The 18,505-nt window shown below is 41.9% G+C and overlaps 1 long non-coding RNA gene and 1 pseudogene across 2 annotated transcripts; both read left to right on the plus strand.

The window, feature by feature from the left end:
- The first annotated feature begins 1,934 nt into the window (after nucleotides 1-1,934).
- On the plus strand, nucleotides 1,935-6,156 carry LOC147422497 (uncharacterized). 2 transcript variants are annotated; one of them, XR_015186774.1, is made up of 4 exons: nucleotides 1,935-2,714; nucleotides 3,323-3,394; nucleotides 3,781-3,935; nucleotides 5,566-6,156. It is a non-coding gene; the product is annotated as an uncharacterized LOC147422497 (long non-coding RNA). The 2 variants fall into 2 exon arrangements; XR_015186773.1 differs by lacking the exon at nucleotides 5,566-6,156 and having other exon boundaries at nucleotides 3,781-4,671.
- Nucleotides 6,157-6,467: 311 nt separating this feature from the next.
- Nucleotides 6,468-7,209, plus strand: LOC147422498 (large ribosomal subunit protein eL8y pseudogene; annotated as a pseudogene).
- The last annotated feature ends 11,296 nt before the right edge of the window (nucleotides 7,210-18,505 follow it).

Below are 18,505 nucleotides of genomic sequence, written 5' to 3' on the forward strand. Positions count from 1 at the left end.
AAGCCTCAGTCCCAAGGCCTCAAACACCTTCAAAGGTGGAGAAAGCTAACGAGGAATGAGGGTAGGGAAGAGGAAGAAGAATCATTCATAGAAGAAAGAAATAGTTCCTCACTTATGATCACACTTCTTACTTAACACTAGAATGGTAACCTAACAGGACATAAAAGTGTCCTTTCAGGGTTTTGGGAAAAATTTCCAAAACCATAGTAGATCCACTCATTTTGAAACATCCTTTCATGAGCTTATAGTTCAATAACTACTACCTATGGAAAAAATGAGAAACTTGTAATTTTTCTCATCCCTTGGTCACTACAAGCCTCCAAAGTTGATGGACCAGTGCATTTTGCCCAAAACAGCAATTTCTTACAGTTGATTGCATATAAATAAGAGTGGAGATTTTTATAGGACATGAGATAAAATGCCCCGTTAACTTCAATGGGTTGGTGACCAAAACATATGGTTGCTTTTACCTCACTAAAAAATTTTTGGGCAAAAAAAAATAGGTACAAAAAAGTTGCATTTTTGCCATTCTGCGGACCTATCATCAAAGTTTCTATAGTCACGCTCAATACAGATACTATATACATGTTTTCTTAGTTCCCTTTGGTCCTCTGGATTCAAAAGGAGCCATGGAGCATGTCAAAAGGATAATGGATCTCTTACAATTGGAACCTTGGGGGCAATGATAAAGTGCTAAATACAGCAAACATAAAAAAACTGGGTTTAGCATTATGACCTCTAGAAACCCATAGAAACTACTCAATATCTAGCCAAGTTTGTAGTCTATGATTAGATATGGTCACTACCTACAAAATACACACAATTGGCCTAAGAAACTAGCAATATTGAGATAGTTATACTTGCTACTCTAAAATGTATTGTATTCTTCATCATCATATACTATGCTACTCTAAAAACTCAACCATCATCATACACTATGCTATATAGCATATTAGGTCCCACAAAACTCAAAGAAGATTAGCTTTATGTTATACATTACATTTACACAATCAAAATTGAATTTGGATATCAAGACAGCCACCAAAAAAATAATAAAAGTGCTAATTTTGGCCAAAAAACAGGATTATGTAATTCTTGTAAATTGGTCATAACTTTCAATTTTAACACTTACCTCTCCCTACAAGCATCAAAACATGTTGAGAACTATAAAGGCCTAACCTCTAGCCATCTAAACCTCACCAACATGAAGTTTAGAGTGGTATAGTTGCCAAAATTTGAAAAAAAACCAAAAACAGGATCCGTTTTTTCACACAGTTTAGGTTCAAAAATGTTGTGCAAAAGTAAGGTTAATGGTGAGATCGATACTAAAAAAAAAAAAGCTAAGTTTTTTTCAACTCATAAGTCAACTTTGTGGATATATAGCACCTAAAAATTTATTTTCATACTCTTCAAATAATTCAAGCTCATAAGTCAACTTTGTGGATATATAGCACCTAGAAATTTATTTTCATACTCTTCAAATAATTCAAGCAATATGGTTACTTAACAGTACACAAAAGTGTCCAAGGACATGAAAGTGTCATGTTACCATTCTAGTGTTAACATAGCATAATAGCATCTTATATCTACATTAAAAAGACAAGTCTTAGATCCCAAGTGACCGGATCTAAGACTATTCACCTTCTTAAGACTTTGTTTCACCTTCTGGTGGCAAAGCCACGTCCTGCACCAAGTCGACCTTCTCCTTGAGTTGAGGGCAAGATGCACCACGTTGCCCTTCTCCTTGAGCTGCGGAAAATCAAGAGGCTCTCGAGTCTCCATCAACAAGATTCAAAATTCCCGAGCTGCGGGCAACCTCTCTCAATCGAAGTGCGGGCTCTCTCTCTCTCTCTCGTCGTCGCTCTCTCTCTCTCTCTCTCTCTCCCCCCCCCTATATATATATATAAGGTGTTGTGCAGCAGCTGAAAGCGCTCTCTCTCTCTCTCTCTCTCTCTCTCTCTCTCTCAAAGCTTGCTAGCAGATGAAAGCACTGTGTGTGTGCGTGTGTGTTTGTTTTTACGATTGAAGTACCGTCGTCTGTCGAGTGGGAGAAGGGCGTGCTATCGTAGGGGCTGCTGCAAGCTGGACTGTCAGTCAATTTGGGTGATGGATCGATGTATTGCATGCCGCAAAGCTCAGCACGCCTCTTCTTCAGCTAGAAGACGTGTCTCTCTGTCTCTCTCTCTCTCTCTCTCTCTCTCTCTCACACACAGAGCGTCTACACAGATTGAACAATTGTGGGCATTGAGTAAAAGCCCATGTGAACGTTGCAAAGGGGAGTGCGTAAACGGAACAAAAGAGGCACCTGGAAGAGGGCCCGACCAGCACAGCGTTGTTTTGGAGATGTGGATGTAGCTTCTGGGTAAGGTGGAGTTGGTGAGTGCACCACTGCAGTGAATCTAGCAACTGCTGTTTCTTTCATCAGGTGATGTCTCTCTCTCTCCCTCTCTCTCTCTCTCTCTCTCTCACACACACACACACACACACACACCGGCGCCACGCACGCATGCACACAATATTTGTGTTTTTTGGTGAAACCCAACTCAAGCACACATACACAAAACACATATTTTCTTTCTCTGGCGGCAAGGCTTCCCAAGCACCATATCTGGAGCTGCAACAAAGCTGCAACAAGCCCTCGAAGACTCTCTCCTCGCAGTCCATCACCACAGGGCAGACGCGCCTCCTCTTGCTCAAAAAAGTTCTGTAGTAAGGTGCAGAAACCTTTTGTAGTAGCTCTTTTTTAACATCATTGTAACACACACAATACTCTTCATGTATGTTTTGGAAGCTTAATCTCCCTCTCTCTCTCTCTCTCTCTCTCTCTCTCTCTCTCTCACACCCACACACACACACACACACAGGCACACATACAGACACACACGTGACTAGATGGCCAAATATAACTTCATTAAGAATATACTTAAGAGCCACAATGGTGCGGGAGATGCTTTCAAGCGCAAGGAAAGGTAGCACATGCATTTGTGATGTTGAGATGATGAGTCCATGATTGGCTTTCCAAGGTAAAGCTTAGATGTTATGTGTTCCCCTAATTATTGGGTGAAAGGGGAAAATTGGAATCTAATTGAACTTTTGAATATGGATCTCAAGGGTTTTTTCAATAGAAACGACACTGTTGATGAATCATTGATTTAATACATGTCCAAGAATTCCAAGGTAGTGTGATGTGGAAATTGCTCTTTTTGTAAGCATCAAACCCCACTTCCTATCAAAACTTATATCAAAATTCATGTAAGATATGAATGCATCGGTCAGACCAATGATTCATATTATCATTTTGATCCTTTTTGTACTGTTGAAGGTATGTGTAGGGAGGGAACTTGAGGAGTTGCTTACCCAACTTGGAGAGCGCTAGACTATCCACTCTGATTGGGTGCGTAGTTTCTTGGCTGCATGTACATTATATTTTAATATGTAAAAAACACAAATCAACCTTGCCTCTATTCTATTGCCACTACAATTGCAAATGCATATCATGTGGATCGATTACAAGTTCGCAAGTGCCATTGTCACATGAGTCTTACCACACACCGAGCGACTTTTTTCGAGCAAAGACAAACCCGAGCAACTGTTTGTACACAATATAGTAAATTTTATCATCAAGTGCTCTCTGGACAATGTGACACATGGTAAACGTTCAAAGACAAATTTTACCATACAATGTGACAACTTCAAAGCTTCAATTGAAAAAATTATTTCACAAAGATTGAAGATGCTACTCCTTTCCATTTTGAATCATTGTTTGAAAAAATATGGCAGATGTCAGGAAGGCCATAACATCCATCACACAATGGGCACATCACCGGAATATGCTTTACATCTTTGGTAATGTGGAATATTCATGCTGCCACCAATTATAAGAGGCGAATTCGGCTCCAATCTATGAAGATCAAAGGCATGCCATACCCTAAAAGGTGGTCCTAGAGCCTTCTTCAATTATGATATGATAGTTTCAACAAGAGGGAAGGTCACTGCAGTGACTTTGCATACTAATTTGTTTGCAACAAATTAGTTTATTTTGAGCTTGTGTCTGCTCAAGATAAGGTTGTATCCATCAGAAAGAACAATGCTAAGTGAGAGAAGATACTTAAATCTCTCTCTCTCTCTCTCTCTCTCTCTCTCTCTCTCTCTCTCTCTCTCGCTAATGAGAAACAATATCACTATCATTGGCAAAAACTTTACTAAAAACCATGCCTTAAGTGTTATTTGAAGGGCCAAAAGAAAAAATTCCAGGCCAGTTTTGAGGGTGGCATTGAAGGAAACTGGCTAAATTTGGAGGATTTTAGTGTAAAACTCGGTATTAAAACAAAAAGTTAAGATATTCAATGATCTTTTTTTTGTTGGTTCCTACAAAAGGTTTTGATCTTCCTCGCAAGATCCTCTCACTCTCTCTCTCTTTTATAGTCAAGAGGATAGAGGATCCTTGGAGCACCATTACTTTTCAAGCCATATCCAAAACTCCTATTAACTATTTTAGTATTCAGACCTCTACTCACAATTTTAATTGGTATGGATCTTACAATCATTCAAATTGTCTTGCTAGAAAGTGGATGTTTACAGCATGACTCCATCAATGCTGATGACTAGCCTGTCATAAAGATATGACACATCAACAGGATAGAGGATCCTTGGAACACCAGTACTTTTCAAGTCATAACCAAAACTCCTATTAACTATTTTAGTATTCAGACCTCCACTCAAAATTTTAATTGGTCTGGATCTTCCAATCATTCAAATTGTCTTGCTAGAAACTCAATATTTACAGCATGACTCCATCAATGCTGATGACTAGCTTGTCGTACGGATATGACATATCAAGAAGAAGCTAAACTATAAACTATCAGATAATGGCTCGACCTAAAACCCCAGTCAACAGGTAGCATGGGCATGTTTTCCCCCCAATGCAGCAGTTTAAGTCTTCTGGTGCAAACTGGCTTAGACAAAGCAGAAATCCCCATCAAACCAGACTTTTATGGTTAATAATTGAGCCACTTGCAAGACATTGAGACAAGCCCTATAATTCTCCATTGCATGTACATCATTCCTCACAATTGAATTGGTATGATCAACAAACTTTTGGAGGCACATTTGCTTCATAGAGCCTATGGCTATGGCAGTGAGTTTGCCCTATTGCATAAAATCTTTAACAAGACAATCCAAGGCATCGGATGCGATAGCATATAGCAAAGGAGAAAGTGGGCACCCTTGTCTTATGGATTTATGCAATGGAATAACATTTGTTAGAGTACCATTAATTGAAATTCTAGCTGATGCATTCCAAAAAGAATGTGAAAAAAAATCTATCCAAACCCATATCATATAGACTTTGAAGTATGAACTCCCATTCAATTCTATCATAGGCCTTATCATACGCTTTGTGGCCGATTGTTTGCGAGAAGACCTTTTAGAAGAGAGGTTTTTGCAATTTTGCAGTGCACTCATCAACATCATATCTAATAAGCAATAAATTATTATGCTCTTTGAATGTTGTACGCTAGTGCTAGTACTACTACTTGTACTCAACTGAAATATTGGTGTATGCAGGAATCATATCATAGTAGTGCAAGCTGTTGCTCATGCCTCCTGCTTCTTCCCAATATCGGATGGTCAATTAGCTCTCGCTTCCTAATTGCACGTGCATGATTTATTACTTCACTTCTGCTGCAATGCTACTACATCTCTTTGGAGCTACGTCACATTAACTTGCGGACACCATATTTTGCGATGAATCGATCATGAGAGATGTTTCTGTTTGTATGCAGATCGTTCCGAAATGCTTGCCTCATAAATTTTCAAATAGGTTATCAACAGAGCTTGATGAGGAGTGTGACTGAAGCCAAAGGCTCATCAGACCATGACTTGCACTAGTGTCACACACTCTGCTAAAAGTGCAACCAGCTAGTTGCACTGAAGCCGCTGGCTTAATTACTTGAGAATTATAGTCATCATAAACTTTTCTACTCCACTTTGACGTTAACTCGTCCTGCCCCTTGTCGTCTCCATCGCCAACAGCTTGATTGCATCAATAGAAAACCCTCACTTCTCCTTTCTAGTGTTCGGGAAAAATGTGTCTCAGCTTAATATCGTGTAGTTTTCAATTTCCAAAATGTCGGTTGAGTACAAGGGGAAAGTGAGAAATTCCACCCCAAAATAGAGAAAAATAGTGTAAAAACCTAAGAAAGTAACCTAATTGTCTAAATTCTCCTCTTGGCAAATTCAAAGGAAAGGCATTTTCTATGACTAGGAAAATGATTTTTCTCGCACTGCTCCTCTCTCTCTCTCTCTCTCTCTCTCTCTCTCAGTCAAAAAGAGAATCTCTGAAAGAGGCGCGCGCTCTTGCAAAGAGTCTCTTTTTGACTGTGAGTGTGTGTGTGTGTGTGTGTGTGTGTGTGAGAGAGCGTGAGAGAGAGAGAGAGAGAGAGAGAGTCTCACTGTAAGCGTTCACCATGGCCCTGAAGATGGGGGTACATGCAGCAGCGGAAAAGAAAAAGACCCCAGAGAAGGTGCATAATCCTTTGTTTGAGAAGAGGCCAGAACAGTTTGCCATAGGAGGAGCATTGTCTCCAAAGAAGGACCTGCACAGATTTGTCAAGTTGCCTAAGTATGTTCGCCTTCAAAGGCAAAGGAGGATCTTGAATCAGCGGCTTAAAGCTCCGCCTGCTTTGAACCAGTTTACCAAGACTCTGGATAACAACTTGGCATCTAGCCTCTTCAAGATGCTTGCTGCCAAGAAAGAGCGCCTTTTGAAGAAGGCTCAAGCAGAAGCCGAGGGGAAGACAATTGAAATCAAGAAGCCTATTGTTGTGAAGTATGGAATTAACCATGTCACGTACTTGATCGAGCAAGGGAAAGCGCAACTCGCGGTTATGCACATGATATGAATCCCATTGAGCTGGTTATTTGGCTTCGAGCTCTATGCAGGAAGATGGGTTTTCCTTATGCAATTGTGAAAGGCAAAGCCCGCCTTGGTCAAATTTTCCACTCAAAAACACTATGTCTCACATCAGTTAAAAACAAGGACAAATTGGAGTTCGGCAAAATTGTAGAAGCTATTAAGCCGAACTTCAATGACAGGTTTGATGACCTTCGAAGGCAATGGGGCGGTGGCATTATGGGGTGAAGTCATAGGCCAAGACTAAGGCAAAGGAGAAAGTTCTTGCGAAGGAGGATGCCCAAAGGATGTCCTAAGGGCTGAGCTCGTTGGAGGCTGTAGTCTTCAAATTTAGTCTTACTAAATGAGCCCTTTTTTGACAAGAGTTGCAGCATATATGCTAGTGGAATTTTTGTATTTAAAACTGTGCGCTCCTTGCCGCACTGTCGAAGCAAGGGACTTGCCATTACACCGTGTGCAAGCCATAGACGGCTCCAAGCACACAACTAGCTTAACTAGTAAGCTCAAAAGAGGGCAATGGTGTGTCACTCACCGCTCTATGCTCCTGCCGTGGAGGATTCCTCGCCGCGAAGAAGAAGGAGACGCCGCTACGTCGCGCTCAACCGCTTCACTGCCGTCGTGCCGTCGCAATGCTCAATCGCTCTCTCTCTCTCTCTCTCTCTCTCTCTCTCTCTCTCACACACACACACACACACACACACACACACACATACACACACAAGGAGGTGAAGAAAAAGAAGATGGAGATGGAGATGGAGCAAGAGCACTCTTCTATTGCACAAATGAGAGAATGAGTGAATTTTAGGTTTAGTTGGCTTTTATATGAGCTCACCCCATTCACACATGGGCGCCCATGCTTAGCCAACTAATCCCTTGAATGTCTTAGTTAGAGTGCGCCTCTCATCGGCGATCACTCTTACCCTTGTCCTATTGGTCCGACAAGCCCGGTACCTGACTCTACCAAATATATAATACACGTCCGTCGTAGGTGATGGGGTGTCCATGAGCCATGAGGGTTAACATGTCCCCCTTCCTGATGTAGATTCCGTCCTCGGAAGCTATTGAGTTGAATCTCGTTCGTCGAGGTGAAAGAGCATTTGAGATGAATGTCCTTAGCCTTCTTCAGTCACTGCAAAATCAAACAACATTGGCACAGTAATTGCATTCTCATAAGTGATTAAAAAGCATATGCAGTTTTAGGTAGACAAATTGATTGGTAAAAGAATTTCAAACAATTTGTCAGCAATGAACATTAAATTGCAATGTAATCAAATGCATAAATAGATGTAAAGGTAAAAAATTAAACAAGTCTGGGGTCGCTAATTTGACGGTCGAAAGGCACTAGAGATCGAATATTAATACCATGGGTAAGCTTCTTAATTTTCTGTGGTCAATTAAGTTGTTTAATCGCGAGAGCCGAGTATTCATGTTCGAGGGCTGACTAGAGGCTATATTTAGAAGACCTTGTAGTTAAGCTACCATAAAAGGAATTTCTCATGAAATCATCGCCTGACTGATTACTTTTTCTTTGACCCCCCAAAGTCTTTTCACAATGATTCAATTTTGATGTGTGTGCTTATTTTGTATGCCTTGGGTTTTTTGCTTTTCAAGTAAAAGTGCCCATACTGGGAACCTCTAGGGCTCTAGTACCATAGGCAATACATGTGAGTGAAGTACCAAATCAAGCTGAGATTTCTCTTCCAGCTTAAGATTTTACAGTGTGGCACTTTGATTTTTTGTTTGTTCATTTTCAGCATTTTAATTTTGTAACTTTGGGGGGTCATATAACACTGATACACCTCCCCAGGCTCATCACACTAGTAAACTCCCTTTATAATACTTAAGCTAAAGGTCAATAGGGTCAAGCCCACTAGAAAGCCCTAGTACATTTCACACAATGCTGCCTAAATCGGATTAAGAACCTAAGTAACCATTAATTATTAGGAAGGCATTCCCCATGGTATTAAGAGAAGATTTCTAACACCTAGCTTGGTCAAACTAGTTTGTCGGACTGCTTGATTTTTAAACCTAGACAAGTGATTATGACAAAAAATTACATTGAATTAAATGTTTGATACTAAGCAAATGCGATGAATATTAGGCTACCAATCACAATTAAAGCTGACAATCATAGATGCAAAAAAGATAAGGGGCAATGCTAATGGACAAGAAACACCTGTTTGTGTCGATGGTCGCGCTTGATTTGAAGAGTGAGTCGAGATAATGATTCCATGAAGGTCCAAATCCTATCAATAGCAACACGCTCCTGTACACACGAGGAAACAAAAGGAATACCTGCAGGAGGCACATTAGTGGGAAAAGGTACCAACACTTATTGAACACAACAAAAAACATAAGGAACCCTAACCTAATTATTTGCACTCCCCCTAGAGAGTCAAGGGAATAGGATATTGTAGAGGTTGGGGGGAAACCCTAAGGTTAAACCCCTATCCTCGTCATCGAGATAAACAAAGTCATCATCCATGAGACCATATGTGCCAACCGTGTAGTCCTGTAAATTTTCTTCTTCATCATAGGTGCCCATGTTTACTAAGAAGGTCACTAGACGCCTATAGTCATCTTGGTCAAAAGGGTAGGCTTGTGCAATGGGAGCCTAACGCTCTCTACTAAGTATGGATCAGACGTGGTCAAGAGACGTATCAGCCATTCTAACTCCTCAAAATTCCTCTCACATGCTAGCGTACCTATCAAATCCCATTCACATGCAAGCACTGGAAAGACCATGTGAAATATTTGTGAAAAGTAACAAGGATACCTCTCACCCAAGGCAGGAGTGGATGACTCTAGCGTACTAGCTATATCTGTACACGCAAATAGATGATGGTTAGAGTGCAAATATTACAAGGGTCGTGTTCTTGTGCATAATTTGTTTTTATGATTTGTGTTATGGCTCTTGCTCTTTTACTTTTTTATCTTGTTTTTGTGAGTATATGGCTTTATATATACATTCCCTAAGATCGGAGATTAAGAGGTCAGGGAGAAAGGTTGAGAGGGAAGCAAGTGAATGATGGATGTCCACAAACACTCTCCCCTTCCTTGGGTAGATCATACCGTTTGAAATGATGTCGTCACCCTTTGAAACCAATTGTTCCAGTTGGTAATAGATGAGGATTTTTGCCATTAGTTTTCTATTACCCTAGGTGCCTCGTCAAGTTGCAAGGGTGGTAAGGTACTCTCCCAGGATCGAACTTGAAGTGGTTCATCAGGTGATTCTTGAACACTGGGAGGTGTGGATTCTTTTGTAGCTTCATGGAGGTCCACTACTATAGATTGAGGCTGTGTAGAAGCTTTTACCTCTATGGATGTATTACATGAGGAGCTAGAAGCTTCATGGAACTCCCCCCTTCCTGAGCTAGGTGGAATAAAATTGTTTTGCCTTGGAGCCCAAACTAGCTCTGGACTAGGTGTGTAGCATTCTGTGATCTTTCCCTTCCCACGGTGTGCCATTTGCTTTAGCGTTACACTGTTTGACTCATATGGGTTTGTTGTCGATAGGGAAGGACACATTTTACGTTTAAGTACCCAAATTTGCTCATTTCCATCATAGTAGCCTTGGGCTTCTAATAGTTGTTTTAGAATCCATCGTGGTTTGGTCTTGACTCTCCTAGTGTGCGCTCTTGGTTTTCCCAGGAAATTTTTTCTTGGAATGGATGGGAGGGTTGAGGTAGTTGGACGAGTTAACCACCTTGGCTTATGAATGTTGGCTATCCTTCAACTTTGCTAGAGTTTGCAACGTAGGTGACTTTGCTTGAATGATAGGGGTAAGAGTCGGTGGTCGCGTTGTCACACTAACAGTATCCCAATCAATAGTGCATTTGGTTGCCAACATCCACGTGCATCCCAGGTTTACGTTGCCTTCCATAGCTCCCGCGGGCATGACTAGAAACCTCTGCACTATGCTTCCATTGTCATAGACAACAGGGGTCTGAAGGACTCCAAGAATAGCAGTTTTCTTTTTATTAATGCCCTTGACTTGCATCGTACTCGGGGATAGGGTCGGTTTCCCTAATTGACACCAAACTCCATAGGACAACAAATTGTGTTTAGCTCCCGTATCTAATAAGGCATTGTATAGTACTTTCCCATAGGGGCTATTTAGCTCAATTGGGTATCGTAGGGGTGGCTCAGATTCTAATGAGTTGTCATCTGTGTCCTCGAAAAATGCTTACGTGATTCCCAGATTGGCCTCTCGTTGGTGTCTAAGACGTTGTTGTCATTCTCGAGCCTCAACTCTTGCTTGGATTTTTTTAAGCTCTGCTTGTTCCTTGGCAGCCTTCTTTTGATGGATGGCTTGCAACTCTTCCTGGCTTAGAGGATCATAATATCTTTTGAATTTACTCCCATTAAGGAATCCAATGGTTTCAACTCCATCTAGAGTCTCCACACGAATGGTACCTTGCGGGGTAATTTCACACACTCGATATGGTCCCTTACCAGCGTATTTCAATTTCTTATTTTCATTACGTACCCCATACATAAGAACTTTATCACCAACCTTGATGTCTTTATCCTTTAAATGGCTATCAAAGCACTTCTTTCTCCTATCCTTTTCCACTAAAGCATTTCGCACAGCTAATTGCCTTTCTTCATCTAGCCTTTCCAGGATATATAATCGCTCCACTAAGGGGTTACCATCCCAACCTTCTTGAGAAGCTACTCGAAGACTAGGAATGACAAACTCCCATGGCATAACTGCTTCTTGGACATACACCATTTTAAACGGTGTGCAATTAATAGCAACTTTATACGCAGTACGATAAGCCCATAAAGCTGATGTAAGCTTTAGGTCCCAATCAGTGCGATGAGCCTCGACTGTCTTTGTCAAAATGGAGATGAGAGTTTTGTTGGTACTCTCAGCTTGGCCATTTTCTTGGGGATAATAGGGTGTAGACTTGTGGTGAGATATCATGAAATTTGATGTGAGTTGTTTTATTACTTCATTTATAAAATGAGTTCCATTGTCACTCACAAGTTCAAAGGGGCATCCAAAACGTGTGATAATGTTCTCAAAGAGGAACTTAGCTGTTGTTTTTGCATCCGCCTTCCATGTTGCTTTTGCTTCAGCCCATTTGGTTACATAGTCGGTAGCCACAATGATATATCGTGATTGTGTGTTACGTGCAGCCGGACTAATCGGTCCTACAAAGTCTAAGCCCCACTTTTCAAATGGTTGGGTTACCTTGATGGGATGTAGAGGCATCCTATCACTTCTTTGTGGCTTCTTGAAGCGTTGGCATTCATCACATCCCTTTAAAAGTGATGCATCCTTAAACAGAGTGGGCCACCAATAGCCTGACTGTAAGATCTTTTGGGCAGTCAAGTTTCCTGAAAAGTGACCACCAGCTACGCCCATGTGTGCCTCTTGTAGAATATATAAATACTCATCCTCGCGGGCACAGCGTCTAAGAACATCATCTTTTCCTCTCTTATAGAGATTTCCAGCCAGTAAGCAATAGGGTTCGCATTCCTTGATTAATTTTCGAGCTATATCTTTTCGCAGTTCTTTGGGTGGAAAACCATTAACTAAGAAGTTAACAATCTTTTCACTCCATTCAGGCATTGTCTCAACAACGAACAAAGGAGTATCAGGCAATTCAATCAACCCCCGTAGGAGCTTCGCCATTAGGGATACGAGATAAATGATCCGCCATGACATGTTTCCTCCCACGACGGTGAAGTCAAACTCAAGAAGAATTAACAACCATCGTGTAATTCGATCTGTGGAACACAGCTTGTTTACCAAATATAGCAATGCTTGATGATCAACATAAAACACAAACTTGGTAGCAAGAAGGTAATAGCGAAATTTCTTTACTGCGTAAATCATAGCTAGACCTTCGCGCTCTGTAGTAGTGTAGTTCATCTCGGCATCATTTAATTGGCGACTTGCAAAGCTAATAGGGTACTCCAATTTATGTTCTCCTGGTTGAGTTAGAACACACCCAATAGCAAAATTTGATGCATCAATATGCACATGAAAAGGTACATTCCAATCAGGCGCTCGCAGGATTGGAGCACTTGTTAGAGCCATCTTTAATAACTCATAAGATTGATGACATTCTTCCGTCCAGTGAAACTCGATAAGAAGCTTGTACAATGGACGCGCTATCTCGGCAAAGTTTAAAATAAATCTTCGATAATAACCAACATGGCCCATAAATCTTTGAATTCCTTTATAGTTCGTAGGTGGTGGCAAATCGGCAATGGCTTTAATCTTACTCTCATCTATGGATATCCCGTTCTTGGACACTATATGCCCTAGAATGACTCCATGCTTAACCCAAAATTGGCATTTGAAAGGGTTCAATGAGATGCGATAAAATCAGCACCTTTCAAATATTTTTCGTAGATATAACAAATGCTTCTCCCAAGAAGAATAAACACAAAGGTCGTCTAGAAAAGCTTCACAAAACTCCCTTATAAATTCTTTAAACGCAGTGTTTATTAATCGTTGGAATGTAGCAGGGGCATTCGTTAAGCCAAAAGCCATAACACGAAATGCAAACACTCCAAACTCTGTGATAAAAGCAGTTTTAGCTTGGTCCTCTAATGCAATTGTGATTTGATTGTAACCAGAGTACCCATCTAAAAAGCTATAAGCTTCTTTGCCCACAACTCTTTCAAGCACATGTTCTGAAGATGGCAAGGGATAATGATCTCTCCTAGTGGCTGCATTAACTTTCTTGAGGTCCACGCACACTCTTAGTTTCCCATTCTTTTTTGGCACAATGCCTATTGGAGAAACCCATTCTGAGTGCTCAATAGGGTATATGAATCCACATTGGATAAGTTTTTCAATCTCCTCTTGTACAATTTTGGCGTACTTAGGATTCATTGGATAGGGTCGTTGCTGGACGGGTTTAGCAGTGTTGATCATGGGAATTGTATGTTGCACCACAGAAGGTGGAACGCCCTTCATGTCATGATATGTCCAAGCAAAGATATCCTTGTATTCCTTGAGGAGCTCCTTAAGTACAGCCTCTTCAGTTTCGGTAAGGTCTTGAGCAATAAAGACTCGTTTAGACTCCTCATCTGGTTCTGCTAATTCTATCTCTTTAACTACCGCTGGACCATCATAGACTCCACTGCTTTCATTGGTAGGTATTCGTTGGGCCTTGGCATACATAACCTTTCACTCCCCCGTGGTATAAGATTTAAAATTTTCAGGAGCCGTATGTAAGTCAGCAGGCTCTTGTCCTGACGGAGACCTTCCTTTTAGTTCTGCCTCATTTTGTTGTTGTGCTAACTCTCGGTTTTGACGTCTTCTTATAGTTCGACTCAATTTCGGCTCTGTAACCTCCAATTGAGCGAGGTCAATGGGTCGCGGGCTGCACCACATGACACTCTGGAGATGTTCAACCCAATTGTCTACTAGCTTTCGATGAGCATCACATGCCCCTAGATAGCTAAGCCATTCTGCAGTAGATCTTTCCTTGTTTATCCTAGCTCTCACATTTTCTCGATATCGTCGTCTCTTATATGACCTTTGTTTCTTGTTAAGGTTTTGATTTTGGTAAATGTTTGAACTCGACTCGCTTGATAGGTCTTCGCTTGTATCTTCTTCACTCTCATATAAATTACCATAGATGGTCGTACTAGACCTTGAGTGTTCAGTTTCTATACTTGGCTCACTCGATGTTTCCTCAGGTTCTGAATCCATTTCTCCCTGAGATTCCGTTTCTGATGTGTATTGGCCTGAAGCCTTTGAGGAATCATCAGTTTCACTCTCAGGTAGGTGTGCCTCTTTCTTATCATCGGATGTTACATGCGCTACACCTAACATGTTTACTGGTGCAATGTGTGGTATCTCTTCCCCATCTGGTGTTACCCAGGTTGTTCCTCTAGCTCCCCATGTATCTATAGTTGCCGCTAGGTGTACCCAATCGACATTGTCTGACTCAGCCATTCCGGGTAGGATATCCATATAAGGAGAGTTCTCCCCAATATCCGTGTCTTCGTTACACGTGTAACAATACTGTGATGGAGCTGAGTGAATTGTTGTGTCTGATCGATTATCAATGATGAGTTTATTTCCTAGAGGATGCGTTCGACCACTTAAAAGATCAACTCGAATGACAGAGTCTTGGAACTGTAAGTAGACGTGGTTTTTGGACCAGTCATGCGCCATTTTTGCTTCCCTCATGAATGGACGCCCTAAGATCATCTCAAATGACATAGGATGCTTGGAAAAATCCATAACAATGAAAGTTTGCCTTACCTTGTGTCCCAAGACCTTGATTCTGAGATCCATTAGCATTCCAATAGGCGTAACAATAGATCCATTAGCCATTTTTACCACTACACTTGTGGCTTCAAGGTGAGGTCGCCCCATAGACTCCCAACAACTCTTTGTCACCATGATGACTCCCGCACCACCGCCGTCAAGGACTCCCTTTACAGTTAATCCTTTAGTAGTGATTGGCAGAGTAGCATTAGATTCATCACCTTCAAAGTATTGCCCCAACTTGTTAACGGGTACTTCAATTACAGATTCATGTCCCGCTAGGTCAGATGGTGGTGCTAAATGTTCCTCATCATTCATTACCGAGTCAGGTTTGTTCATATGTGCAAACTGTGGTAATGCGGCCTGTAATTCTCCATTGAGGAAGGCTCGAAGAGCTGAGACTAACTCGGGGTCTTTATATAGTTTGGACATGATGGTGGTTCTAACTTCTGAAGACATGAAATCCATCAATTTGGCAACATTTAATGGCATCTTGTGGGACGTAGGACTCTGACAAGAGAATGGTGAAAATGGAATCTCCACTTCCTCAAGGGGGTCGGGCATTCCCTCACCAAACATTCTCTCTAGTAGGAAAGGTGTGTGTCCACTTTCAGATGTCCTACCCTCACTCTCTTCCCGAATGATACTGGGTATAGCTAACGGCCTGTAGTTCTTGTGAGGTTGAACTTGTGTGGGAAACACTGTGTCCGACATCTGGATGTGTTTGGGTTCAGGTTCTAATGTTCGTTGAGTTTCTTCCACCAAACCCCTCTGTTGTTGGACTCGTTCAATTTCCACTGTTGGGTTTGGATAGGTTCCAATCTTTCTCTTGCAATCCTCATTTTTTGTCTCTCGTGGCTTATCTTGGGGGTTCGCAACTGGGTGGTTTAACTTTGAATACTCTTTTGGTGTTCGTCGTAATTCCCTCTCGTGATCCTCCTCACTGGCTTTTTCCTTTGTAGTAATAGTTTTGGTCTCCGTGGTCTCTATCGAATCTGAGTCATCCTCAGGGTCATTCATATACACGGGATCCTCTCCTGTCCCTATGTTAGTCTTTGAACTAGGTTTTGAGCTAGAAGCATTAAGGGATTTCTTTCTTCGTGTTTGCTTCTTTCTCGCTTGGCCAATGGATGCAGCATCTCTCTCTTCGAGGATGTAGTTTTGCTTTTGGAGCATCGACCGTGTGAGTGCATTCACTGGTGCTATGTTTATAGTTGGTGGTGTCCCATCAACAATCTCTATTATGTTCAATGGTGTGATTTTCGGTGCGTTTGGATTGTTAGGACACTGTGCGATCAAATGATCTATGCCACAACGATTACAAGTGAGTAATGGCATTGCCAATGCACTCCCTTGACTTTTTTGCATTAGTGCAGCATTCTTTTGCATTCTAACGGGGCACTCAGCTACTCGATGTGGTCCACCACATTCGTAGCACTAAAGAGGTGGTCTCCTGGCAAAACTATTAATGTTTTGGCCTCTTGCTCCTAGCGCAGTAGCTTGATATACCGGTTTGATTTGTCCCCAATGGTCTTCCATATAGTACATGGGACACTCCTCAAGCATGTCGACTCCATAGGTGATACTAGAGTCTATGTCCTCTTCGCAATCTACATAAGTAATGGATGACTCACAACCTATTTGGTTCATAGGTGTAACTCTTGGATGAGGGGGTTGCGGTCCTAGCACTGGAGGTGGCAACGGTGTGGTTTGGACCACATTCTGGGTTCTAGGGACCATGTGCTGTAATGGCAACTGTTGCTCCATGGGTGGGGTAGGCATCAATGCAGGAACTCGAGGTGAGTCTGCCCAAGCTATAGGCGGTCTATTTTCCATGATGCGTTTAAGCATTAGGCAATCCTTCGCTTGATGGCCATACCTACCACACGCGTTATAAGTCTCGTTAAAATTTACTCTGAAAGTAGGGCATTCACTCGTAGTATGTGGGCCCAAGCAAATTGAGCACCATTGTTGCTCCCTTCTTGGATACATATGAGTGTTCTGTGGAGCACGATTACCCCTAAGGCTTTCTTGGATGGCCTTTGTGAGATCTGCCAAAGTCATCTCAGATATCATTTGCTCTTTCACGATTGGATTTATCTTCATTGGCTCATGCCTTGATGCTTGTGAGCTACTTGACTTCGGCTCGGCAGACACTCTTTCTCCTGCAATCATTAAATTATCCTCCAATTGGATTGCATTCATGGTGACTGCTTCCCAAGTAGTGATACCTCTAATGACTAGGCCATTATAAATACTTTCATGTCGTAGTCCCCTAATGAATCTATCGAGCAATTGGTTATTGTTGAATCGCTCGTTTGGATTGCATCGAGAATTCAAATTCTTTAGGCGACTAATGAAGTCTCTCACGGATTCACCTTCTTCTCGTTGGGCTTTTTGGAGCTGAGAGGCTACACCCCAAAGTACTCCCTCTCGTATGTATTCTTTTAAGAACAGTCTCCTAAGAGTAGAGTAGATCGTTTTCTCTTCTACTCTTAAGGTTCTATACCAATCTCCAGCCTTTCCGCTTAGGGTCAAACTCAAAGCCTTACACTTATGTAGCTCATTGTGCTCTTCCAAGGAATCGCACACATGTTCAAAGACTTCCATATGCTTTCTAGCATCTCCTTCTCCACTGAATTTCTGTGTGAGCTTAGCTACTTGAACTGCCTTGCTCCTAGGCTCTCTATCAGGTGCACTACGCATGTTTTCCGCAATAGAGCGACCGATAGTTTGAGCAAATGCTGCCAAATCTCCTATTTGAGCAGGTATAATGGGTGTATGTGCTCCTGGAACCACATGGCCTTGGCCTTGGCATACGCGTGGCTCTTGGGTCCCATATTTCGTATGGTGGCGTACCAGACGGTGGTCGAAAGTTTACAGACGTGGCCCTAGGCATAGGGGGTGCCTGATATGGCATGTTATTATTAAATGGCATGGCTCCACTTGTAGAAGAGCTTGGATAATTCCATTGTGGATTGTAAGCTCTTGGAATAATCGGAGGTGTAGGAGCTACATGAGGCATAGGTACGACAGGTGCACATGATTGATACATACATGTAGGTATAGTTGGGGGCACTGTGCTACTAGGCATCGGCGCCGTGTTAACAAATGAACTCCATGGTGTACTTCTTGTCATGCTCACCATTGGGATATGCATGGTAGCCGTAGTGTCATTAAGAGAAAGATGAGCTAGATCTGGGAAGGTAAAGCTGTCACTTGTGGGCTCAGATTGTACTGAGGCTCCTGGCGAAACAACATATGGAGGATCAATGGGGCTCACTGAGGGAGTCTCCATTTGTGACAGGGTTGGTTGGTTGGCCTTCCCCGTATCCAAGAATCTCATT

Source organism: Adiantum capillus-veneris, chromosome 27 (assembly GCF_014529385.1).
Source record: "Adiantum capillus-veneris isolate H3 chromosome 27, ASM1452938v2, whole genome shotgun sequence".
NCBI lineage: Eukaryota > Viridiplantae > Streptophyta > Polypodiopsida > Polypodiales > Pteridaceae > Adiantum > Adiantum capillus-veneris.